Raw genomic sequence first — 10,988 nt, 5'->3', positions numbered from 1 at the left:
CAGAGACTGGTGTGGAGCTGGAGGCGGAGCTGAAGGCAGAGGAAGAGCAGGTCTGGAGCTGTAGGCACAGTCAAAGGCGGAAGTGGGGCTGAAGTCAGAGGCAGAGCTGGTGGTGGAGTCAGAGAATGCTCCATTAAACCATATAGTGTACATTCCTTCCCTGCAACACTAGTGAAGTCTTCATGGTATAGTGGATAGTGCTCTGGACTCTCACCCCAGCAGTTCAAATCCCGGCTGAAGTCAGAGGCAGAGATGGTGTAGAGCTGGAATCAGAAGCAGAAATGAAGTCAGAGGTAGAGCTGGTGTGGAGCTGAAGTCAGAGGCGGAGATGAAGTAGGAGTCAGATGCAAAGCTGGTGTGGGGCTGGAGTTGGAGGCAGAGCTGGTGTGGAGCTGAAGTCAGAGGTGGAGCTGAAGTCAGAGGTGGAGCTGAAGTCAGAGGCAGAGCTGGTGGTGGAGTCAGAGAATGCTCCATTAAACCATATAGTGTACATTCCTTCCCTGCAACACTAGTAAAGTCTTCATGGTATAGTGGATAGTGCTCTGGACTCTCACCCCAGCGACCCGAGTTCAAATCCCGGTGGGACCAAAGAAAATATGTCATCATGGAAAAGGCGTTGGTGGCGGAGCTGGAGCTGTAGGCGGAGCTGAAGTCAGAGGCGGAGCTGAAGTCAGAGGCAGATTTGGTGTGGTGCCGAAATTGGAGGCGGAGCTGAAGTCAGTGGCAGAGATGGTGTGGAGCTGGAGTTGGAGGAGAAGCTGTAGTCAGAGATGGAACTGAAGTTGTGGTCAGATGCAGAACTGGTGTGGAGCTGTAGTCAGAGGCGGAGCTGAAGTCAGACACTGGTGTGGAGCTGGCGGCGGAGATGGAGGCGGAAGTGGGGCTGAACTCAGAGGCAGAGATGGTGTAGAGCTGGAGTCAGAGGCAGAAATGAAGTCAGAGGTAGAGCTGGTGTGGAGCTGAAGTCAGAGGCGGAGATGAAGTTAGAGTCAGATGCAGAGCTGGTGTGGAGCTGGAGTCAGAGGTGGAGCTGAAGTGAGACTGGTGTGGAGCTGGAGTCAGAGGTAAAGTTGAAGTCAGGGTTGGAGGTGAAGCTGAAGTCAGAGACTGGTGTGGAGCTGGAGGCGGAGCTGAAGGCAGAGGCAGAGCAGGTCTGGAGCTGTAGGCACAGTCAAAGGCGGAAGTGGGGCTGAAGTCAGAGGCAGAGCTGGAGGCGGAGCTGAAGTCAGAGGCAGAGCTGGAGGCGGTGCTGAAGTCAGAGGTGGAGCTGAAGTCAGAGGCAGAGCTGGTGGTGGAGTCAGAGAATGCTCCATTAAACCATATAGTGTACATTCCTTCCCTGCAACACTAGTGAAGTCTTCATGGTATAGTGGATAGTGCTCTGGACTCTCACCCCAGCAGTTCAAATCCCGGCTGAAGTCAGAGGCAGAGATGGTGTAGAGCTGGAGTCAGAAGCAGAAATGAAGTCAGAGGTAGAGCTGGTGTGGAGCTGAAGTCAGAGGCGGAGATGAAGTAGGAGTCAGATGCAAAGCTGGTGTGGGGCTGGAGTTGGAGGCAGAGCTGGTGTGGAGCTGAAGTCAGAGGTGGAGCTGAAGTCAGAGGTGGAGCTGAAGTCAGAGGCAGAGCTGGTGGTGGAGTCAGAGAATGCTCCATTAAATCATATAGTGTACATTCCTTCCCTGCAACACTAGTAAAGTCTTCATGGTATAGTGGATAGTGCTCTGGACTCTCACCCCAGCGACCCGAGTTCAAATCCCGGTGGGACCAAAGAAAATATGTCATCATGGAAAAGGTGTTGGAGGCGGAGCTGGAGCTGTAGGCGGAGCTGAAGTCAGAGGCAGATTTGGTGTGGCGCCGGAATTGGAAGCGGAGCTGAAGTCAGTGGCAGAGATGGTGTGGAACTGGAGTTGGAGGAGGAGCTGTAGTGTGGGATGGAACTGAAGTTGAAGTCAGATGCAGAACTGGTGTGGAGCTGGAGTCAGAGGCAGAGCTGGTGGTGGAGTCAGAGAATGCTCCATTAAACCATATAGTGTACATTCCTTCCCTGCAACACTAGTGAAGTCTTCATGGTATAGTGGATAGTGCTCTGGACTCTCACCCCAGCGACCCGAGTTCAAATCCCGGCTGAAGTCAGAGGCAGAGATGGTGTAGAGCTGGAGTCAGAGGCAGAAATGAAGTCAGAGGTAGAGCTGGTGTGGAGCTGAAGTCAGAGGCGGAGATGAAGTAGGAGTCAGATGCAAAGCTGGTGTGGGGCTGGAGTTGGAGGCAGAGCTGGTGTGGAGCTGAAGTCAGAGGTGGAGCTGAAGTCAGAGGCAGAGCTGGTGGTGGAGTCAGAGAATGCTCCATTAAACCATATAGTGTACATTCCTTCCCTGCAACACTAGTAAAGTCTTCATGGTATAGTGGATAGTGCTCTGGACTCTCACCCCAGCGACCTGAGTTCAAATCCCGGTGGGACCAAAGAAAATATGTCATCATGGAAAAGGCGTTGGTGGCGGAGCTGGAGCTGTAGGCGAAGCTGAAGTCAGAGGCGGAGCTGAAGTCAGAGGCAGATTTGGTGTGGTGCCGAAATTGGAGGCGGAGCTGAAGTCAGTGGCAGAGATGGTGTGGAGCTGGAGTTGGAGGAGAAGCTGTAGTCAGAGATGGAACTGAAGTTGTGGTCAGATGCAGAACTGGTGTGGAGCTGTAGTCAGAGGCGGAGCTGAAGTCAGAAACTGGTGTGGAGCTGGCGGCGGAGATGGAGGCGGAAGTGGGGCTGAACTCAGAGGCAGAGATGGTGTAGAGCTGGAGTCAGAGGCAGAAATGAAGTCAGAGGTAGAGCTGGTGTGGAACTGTAGTCAGAGGCGGAAATGAAGTTGGAGTCAGATGCAAATCTGGTGTGGGGCTGGAGTCAGAGGTGGAGCTGAAGTCAGGGTTGGAGGTGGAGCTGAAGTCAGAGACTGGTGTGGAGCTGGAGGCGGAGCTGAAGGCAGAGGCAGAGCAGGTCTGGAGCTGTAGGCACAGTCAAAGGCGGAAGTGGGGCTGAAGTCAGAGGCAGAGCTGGAGGCGGAGCTGAAGTCAGAGGCAGAGCTGGAGGCGGTGCTGAAGTCAGAGGTGGAGCTGAAGTCAGAGGCAGAGCTGGTGGTGGAGTCAGAGAATGCTCCATTAAACCATATAGTGTACATTCCTTCCCTGCAACACTAGTGAAGTCTTCATGGTATAGTGGATAGTGCTCTGGACTCTCACCCCAGCAGTTCAAATCCCGGCTGAAGTCAGAGGCAGAGATGGTGTAGAGCTGGAGTCAGAAGCAGAAATGAAGTCAGAGGTAGAGCTGGTGTGGAGCTGAAGTCAGAGGCGGAGATGAAGTAGGAGTCAGATGCAAAGCTGGTGTGGGGCTGGAGTTGGAGGCAGAGCTGGTGTGGAGCTGAAGTCAGAGGTGGAGCTGAAGTCAGAGGTGGAGCTGAAGTCAGAGACAGAGCTGGTGGTGGAGTCAGAGAATGCTCCATTAAACCATATAGTGTACATTCCTTCCCTGCAACACTAGTAAAGTCTTCATGGTATAGTGGATAGTGCTCTGGACTCTCACCCCAGCGACCCGAGTTCAAATCCCGGTGGGACCAAAGAAAATATGTCATCATGGAAAAGGTGTTGGAGGCGGAGCTGGAGCTGTAGGCGGAGCTGAAGTCAGAGGCAGATTTGGTGTGGCGCCGGAATTGGAAGCGGAGCTGAAGTCAGTGGCAGAGATGGTGTGGGGCTGGAGTTGGAGGCAGAGCTGGTGTGGAGCTGAAATCAGAGGTGGAGCTGAAGTCAGAGGTGGAGCTGAAGTCAGAGGCAGAGCTGGTGGTGGAGTCAGAGAATGCTCCATTAAACCATATAGTGTACATTCCTTCCCTGCAACACTAGTAAAGTCTTCATGGTATAGTGGATAGTGCTCTGGACTCTCACCCCAGCGACCCGAGTTCAAATCCCGGTGGGACCAAAGAAAATATGTCATCATGGAAAAGGTGTTGGAGGCGGAGCTGGAGCTGTAGGCGGAGCTGAAGTCAGAGGCAGATTTGGTGTGGCGCCGGAATTGGAAGCGGAGCTGAAGTCAGTGGCAGAGATGGTGTGGAACTGGAGTTGGAGGAGGAGCTGTAGTGTGGGATGGAACTGAAGTTGAAGTCAGATGCAGAACTGGTGTGGAGCTGGAGTCAGAGGCAGAGCTGGTGGTGGAGTCAGAGAATGCTCCATTAAACCATATAGTGTACATTCCTTCCCTGCAACACTAGTGAAGTCTTCATGGCATAGTGGATAGTGCTCTGGACTCTCACCCCAGCGACCCGAGTTCAAATCCCGGCTGAAGTCAGAGGCAGAGATGGTGTAGAGCTGGAGTCAGAGGCAGAAATGAAGTCAGAGGTAGAGCTGGTGTGGAGCTGAAGTCAGAGGCGGAGATGAAGTAGGAGTCAGATGCAAAGCTGGTGTGGGGCTGGAGTTGGAGGCAGAGCTGGTGTGGAGCTGAAGTCAGAGGTGGAGCTGAAGTCAGAGGCAGAGCTGGTGGTGGAGTCAGAGAATGCTCCATTAAACCATATAGTGTACATTCCTTCCCTGCAACACTAGTAAAGTCTTCATGGTATAGTGGATAGTGCTCTGGACTCTCACCCCAGCGACCCGAGTTCAAATCCCGGTGGGACCAAAGAAAATATGTCATCATGGAAAAGGCGTTGGTGGCGGAGCTGGAGCTGTAGGCGGAGCTGAAGTCAGAGGCGGAGCTGAAGTCAGAGGCAGATTTGGTGTGGTGCCGAAATTGGAGGCGGAGCTGAAGTCAGTGGCAGAGATGGTGTGGAGCTGGAGTTGGAGGAGAAGCTGTAGTCAGAGATGGAACTGAAGTTGTGGTCAGATGCAGAACTGGTGTGGAGCTGTAGTCAGAGGCGGAGCTGAAGTCAGAAACTGGTGTGGAGCTGGCGGCGGAGATGGAGGCGGAAGTGGGGCTGAACTCAGAGGCAGAGATGGTGTAGAGCTGGAGTCAGAGGCAGAAATGAAGTCAGAGGTAGAGCTGGTGTGGAGCTGAAGTCAGAGGCGGAGATGAAGTTAGAGTCAGATGCAAACCTGGTGTGGGGCTGGAGTTGGAGGCAGAGCTGGTGTGGAGCTGGAGTCAGAGGTGGAGCTGAAGTGAGACTGGTGTGGAGCTGGAGTCAGAGGTAAAGTTGAAGTCAGGGTTGGAGGTGAAGCTGAAGTCAGAGACTGGTGTGGAGCTGGAGGCGGAGCTGAAGGCAGAGGCAGAGCAGGTCTGGAGCTGTAGGCACAGTCAAAGGCGGAAGTGGGGCTGAAGTCAGAGGCAGAGCTGGAGGCGGAGCTGAAGTCAGAGGCAGAGCTGGAGGCGGTGCTGAAGTCAGAGGTGGAGCTGAAGTCAGAGGCAGAGCTGGTGGTGGAGTCAGAGAATGGTCCATTAAACCATATAGTGTACATTCCTTCCCTGCAACACTAGTGAAGTCTTCATGGTATAGTGGATAGTGCTCTGGACTCTCACCCCAGCAGTTCAAATCCCGGCTGAAGTCAGAGGCAGAGATGGTGTAGAGCTGGAGTCAGAAGCAGAAATGAAGTCAGAGGTAGAGCTGGTGTGGAGCTGAAGTCAGAGGCGGAGATGAAGTAGGAGTCAGATGCAAAGCTGGTGTGGGGCTGGAGTTGGAGGCAGAGCTGGTGTGGAGCTGAAGTCAGAGGTGGAGCTGAAGTCAGAGGCAGAGCTGGTGGTGGAGTCAGAGAATGCTCCATTAAATCATATAGTGTACATTCCTTCCCTGCAACACTAGTAAAGTCTTCATGGTATAGTGGATAGTGCTCTGGACTCTCACCCCAGCGACCCGAGTTCAAATCCCGGTGGGACCAAAGAAAATATGTCATCATGGAAAAGGTGTTGGAGGCGGAGCTGGAGCTGTAGGCGGAGCTGAAGTCAGAGGCAGATTTGGTGTGGCGCCGGAATTGGAAGCGGAGCTGAAGTCAGTGGCAGAGATGGTGTGGAACTGGAGTTGGAGGAGGAGCTGTAGTGTGGGATGGAACTGAAGTTGAAGTCAGATGCAGAACTGGTGTGGAGCTGGAGTCAGAGGCAGAGCTGGTGGTGGAGTCAGAGAATGCTCCATTAAACCATATAGTGTACATTCCTTCCCTGCAACACTAGTGAAGTCTTCATGGTATAGTGGATAGTGCTCTGGACTCTCACCCCAGCGACCCGAGTTCAAATCCCGGCTGAAGTCAGAGGCAGAGATGGTGTAGAGCTGGAGTCAGAGGCAGAAATGAAGTCAGAGGTAGAGCTGGTGTGGAGCTGAAGTCAGAGGCGGAGATGAAGTAGGAGTCAGATGCAAAGCTGGTGTGGGGCTGGAGTTGGAGGCAGAGCTGGTGTGGAGCTGAAGTCAGAGGTGGAGCTGAAGTCAGAGGCAGAGCTGGTGGTGGAGTCAGAGAATGCTCCATTAAACCATATAGTGTACCTTCCTTCCCTGCAACACTAGTAAAGTCTTCATGGTATAGTGGATAGTGCTCTGGACTCTCACCCCAGCGACCCGAGTTCAAATCCCGGTGGGACCAAAGAAAATATGTCATCATGGAAAAGGCGTTGGTGGCGGAGCTGGAGCTGTAGGCGGAGCTGGAGCTGTAGGCGGAGCTGAAGTCAGAGGCGGAGCTGAAGTCAGAGGCAGATTTGGTGTGGTGCCGAAATTGGAGGCGGAGCTGAAGTCAGTGGCAGAGATGGTGTGGAGCTGGAGTTGGAGGAGAAGCTGTAGTCAGAGATGGAACTGAAGTTGTGGTCAGATGCAGAACTGGTGTGGAGCTGTAGTCAGAGGCGGAGCTGAAGTCAGAAACTGGTGTGGAGCTGGCGGCGGAGATGGAGGCGGAAGTGGGGCTGAACTCAGAGGCAGAGATGGTGTAGAGCTGGAGTCAGAGGCAGAAATGAAGTCAGAGGTAGAGCTGGTGTGGAACTGTAGTCAGAGGCGGAAATGAAGTTGGAGTCAGATGCAAATCTGGTGTGGGGCTGGAGTCAGAGGTGGAGCTGAAGTCAGGGTTGGAGGTGGAGCTGAAGTCGGAGACTGGTGTGGAGCTGAAGGCAGAGGCAGAGCAGGTCTGGAGCTCGAGGCAGAGTCAAAGGCGGAAGTGGGGCTGAAGTCAGAGGCAGAGCTGGAGGCGGAGCTGAAGTCAGAGGCAGAGCTGGAGGCGGTGCTGAAGTCAGAGGTGGAGCTGAAGTCAGAGGCAGAGCTGGTGGTGGAGTCAGAGAATGCTCCATTAAACCATATAGTGTACATTCCTTCCCTGCAACACTAGTGAAGTCTTCATGGTATAGTGGATAGTGCTCTGGACTCTCACCCCAGCGACCCGAGTTCAAATCCCGGTGGGACCAAAGAAAATATGTCATCATGGAAAAGGCGTTGGTGGCGGAGCTGGAGCTGTAGGCGGAGTTGAAGTCAGAGGCGGACCTGAAGTCAGAGGCAGATTTGGTGTGGTGCCGAAATTGAAGGCGGAGTTGAAGTCAGTGGCAGAGATGGTGTGGAGCTGGAGTTGGAGGAGAAGCTGTAGTCAGAGATGGAACTGAAGTTGTGGTCAGATGCAGAACTGGTGTGGAGCTGGAGTCAGAGGCGGAGCTGAAGTCAGAAACTGGTGTGGAGCTGGCGGTGGAGTTGGAGGCGGAAGTGGGGCTGAAGTCAGAGGCAGAGATGGTGTAGAGCTGGAGTCAGAGGCAGAAATGAAGTCAGAGGTAGAGCTGGTGTGGAGCTGAAGTCAGAGGCGGAGATGAAGTTAGAGTCAGATGCAAACCTGGTGTGGGGCTGGAGTTGGAGGCAGAGCTGGTGTGGAGCTGGAGTCAGAGGTGGAGCTGAAGTGAGACTGGTGTGGAGCTGGAGTCAGAGGTAAAGTTGAAGTCAGGGTTGGAGGTGGAGCTGAAGTCAGAGACTGGTGTGGAGCTGGAGGCGGAGCTGAAGGCAGAGGCAGAGCAGGTCTGGAGCTGTAGGCACAGTCAAAGGCGGAAGTGGGGCTGAAGTCAGAGGCAGAGCTGGAGGCGGAGCTGAAGTCAGAGGCAGAGCTGGAGGCGGTGCTGAAGTCAGAGGTGGAGCTGAAGTCAGAGGCAGAGCTGGTGGTGGAGTCAGAGAATGCTCCATTAAACCATATAGTGTACATTCCTTCCCTGCAACACTAGTGAAGTCTTCATGGTATAGTGGATAGTGCTCTGGACTCTCACCCCAGCAGTTCAAATCCCGGCTGAAGTCAGAGGCAGAGATGGTGTAGAGCTGGAGTCAGAAGCAGAAATGAAGTCAGAGGTAGAGCTGGTGTGGAGCTGAAGTCAGAGGCGGAGATGAAGTAGGAGTCAGATGCAAAGCTGGTGTGGGGCTGGAGTTGGAGGCAGAGCTGGTGTGGAGCTGAAGTCAGAGGTGGAGCTGAAGTCAGAGGTGGAGCTGAAGTCAGAGGCAGAGCTGGTGGTGGAGTCAGAGAATGCTCCATTAAACCATATAGTGTACATTCCTTCCCTGCAACACTAGTAAAGTCTTCATGGTATAGTGGATAGTGCTCTGGACTCTCACCCCAGCGACCCGAGTTCAAATCCCGGTGGGACCAAAGAAAATATGTCATCATGGAAAAGGTGTTGGAGGCGGAGCTGGAGCTGTAGGCGGAGCTGAAGTCAGAGGCAGATTTGGTGTGGCGCCGGAATTGGAAGCGGAGCTGAAGTCAGTGGCAGAGATGGTGTGGAACTGGAGTTGGAGGAGGAGCTGTAGTGTGGGATGGAACTGAAGTTGAAGTCAGATGCAGAACTGGTGTGGAGCTGGAGTCAGAGGCAGAGCTGGTGGTGGAGTCAGAGAATGCTCCATTAAACCATATAGTGTACATTCCTTCCCTGCAACACTAGTGAAGTCTTCATGGTATAGTGGATAGTGCTCTGGACTCTCACCCCAGCGACCCGAGTTCAAATCCCGGCTGAAGTCAGAGCCAGAGATGGTGTAGAGCTGGAGTCAGAGGCAGAAATGAAGTCAGAGGTAGAGCTGGTGTGGAGCTGAAGTCAGAGGCGGAGATGAAGTGGGAGTCATATGCAAAGCTGGTGTGGGGCTGGAGTTGGAGGCAGAGCTGGTGTGGAGCTGAAGTCAGAGCTGGAGCTGAAGTCAGGGACTGGTGTGGAGTTGGAGTCAGAGGTAGAGCTGAAGTCAGGGTTGGAGGTGGAGCTGATGTCAGAGACTGGTGTGGAGCTGGAGGCGGAGCTGAAGGCAGAGGCAGAGCAGGTCTGGAGCTGGAGGCAGAGTCAAAGGCGGAAGTGGGGCTGAAGTCAGAGCTGGAGGCGGAGCTGAAGTCAGAGGCAGAGCTGGAGGCGGTGCTGAAGTCAGAGGTGGAGCTGAAGTCAGAGGCAGAGCTGGTGGTGGAGTCAGAGAATGCTCCATTAAACCATATAGTGTACATTCCTTCCCTGCAACACTAGTGAAGTCTTAATGGTATAGTGGATAGTGCTCTGGACTCTCACCCCAGCGACCCGAGTTCAAATCCCGGTGGGACCAAAGAAAATATGTCATCATGGAAAAGGTGTTGGAGGCGGAGCTGGAGCTGGAGGCGGAGCTGAAGTCAGAGGCGGACCTGAAGTCAGAGGCAGATTTGGTGTGGCGCCGGAATTGGAAGCGGAGCTGAAGTAAGTGGCAGAGATGGTGTGGAACTGGAGTTGGAGGAGGAGCTGTAGTGTGAGATGGAACTGAAGTTGAAGTCAGATGCAGAACTGGTGTGGAGCTGGAGTCAGAGGTGGAGCTGAAGTCAGAAACTGATGTGGAGCTGACGGTGGAGTTGGAGGCGGAAGTGGGGCTGAAGTCAGAGGCAGAGATGGTGTAGAGCTGGAGTCAGAGGTAGAGCTGGTGTGGAGCTGAAGTCAGAGGCGGAGATGAAGTTGGAGTCAGATGCAAAGCTGGTGTGGGGCTGGAGTAAGAGGTGGAGCTGAAGTCAGAGACTGTTGTGGAGCTGGAGTCAGAGGTAGAGCTGAAGTCAGGGTTGGAGATGGAGCTGAAGTCAGAGACTGGTGTGGAGCTGGAGGCGGAGCTGAAGGCAGAGGCAGAGCAGGTCTGGAGCTGGAGGCACAGTCAAAGGCGGAAGTGGGGCTGAAGTCAGAGGCAGAGCTGGAGGCGGAGCTGAAGTCAGAGGCAGAGCTGGAGGCGGTGCTGAAGTCAGAGGTGGAGCTGAAGTCAGAGGCAGAGCTGGTGGTGGAGTCAGAGAATGCTCCATTAAACCATATAGTGTACATTCCTTCCCTGCAACACTAGTGAAGTCTTCATGGTATAGTGGATAGTGCTCTCGACTCTCACCCCAGCGACCCGAGTTCAAATCCCGGCTGAAGTCAGAGGCAGAGATGGTGTAGAGCTGGAGTCAGAGGCAGAAATGAAGTCAGAGGTAGAGCTGGTGTGGAGCTGAAGTCAGAGGCGGAGATGAAGTAGGAGTCAAATGCAAAGCTGGTGTGGGGCTGGAGTTGGAGGCAGAGATGGTGTGGAGCTGAAGTCAGAGGTGGAGCTGAAGTCAGGGACTGTTGTGGAGCTGGAGTCAGAGGTAGAGCTGAAGTCAGGGTTGGAGGTGGAGCTGAAGTCGGAGACTGGTGTGGAGCTGGAGGCGGAGCTGAAGGCAGAGGCAGAACAGGTCTGGAGCTGGAGGCAGAGTCAAAGGCGGAAGTGGGGCTGAAGTCAGAGGCAGAGCTGGAGGCGGAACTGAAGTCAGAGGTAGAGCTGGTGTGGAGATGAAGTTGAAGTCAGATGCAAAGCTGGTGTGGAGCTCAAGTCAGAGACTGGTGTGGAGCTGGAGTCAGAGGTAGAGCTGAAGTCAGGGTTGGAGGTGGAGCTGAAGTCAGAGACTGGTGTGGAGCTGGAGGCGGAGCTGAAGGCAGAGGCAGAGCAGGTCTGGAGCTGGAGGCACAGTCAAAGGCGGAAGTGGGGCTGAAGTCAGAGGGAGAGCTGGAGGCGGAGCTGAAGTCAGAGGCAGAGCTGGAGGCGGTGCTGAAGTCAGAGGTGGAGCTGAAGTCAGAGGCAGAGCTGGTGGTGGAG

Source organism: Syngnathus leptorhynchus, unplaced genomic scaffold, assembly GCF_054491065.1.
Source record: "Syngnathus leptorhynchus isolate UIUO unplaced genomic scaffold, UIUO_Slep HiC_scaffold_25, whole genome shotgun sequence".
NCBI lineage: Eukaryota > Metazoa > Chordata > Actinopteri > Syngnathiformes > Syngnathidae > Syngnathus > Syngnathus leptorhynchus.
This window is presented reverse-complemented; position numbering follows the sequence as displayed.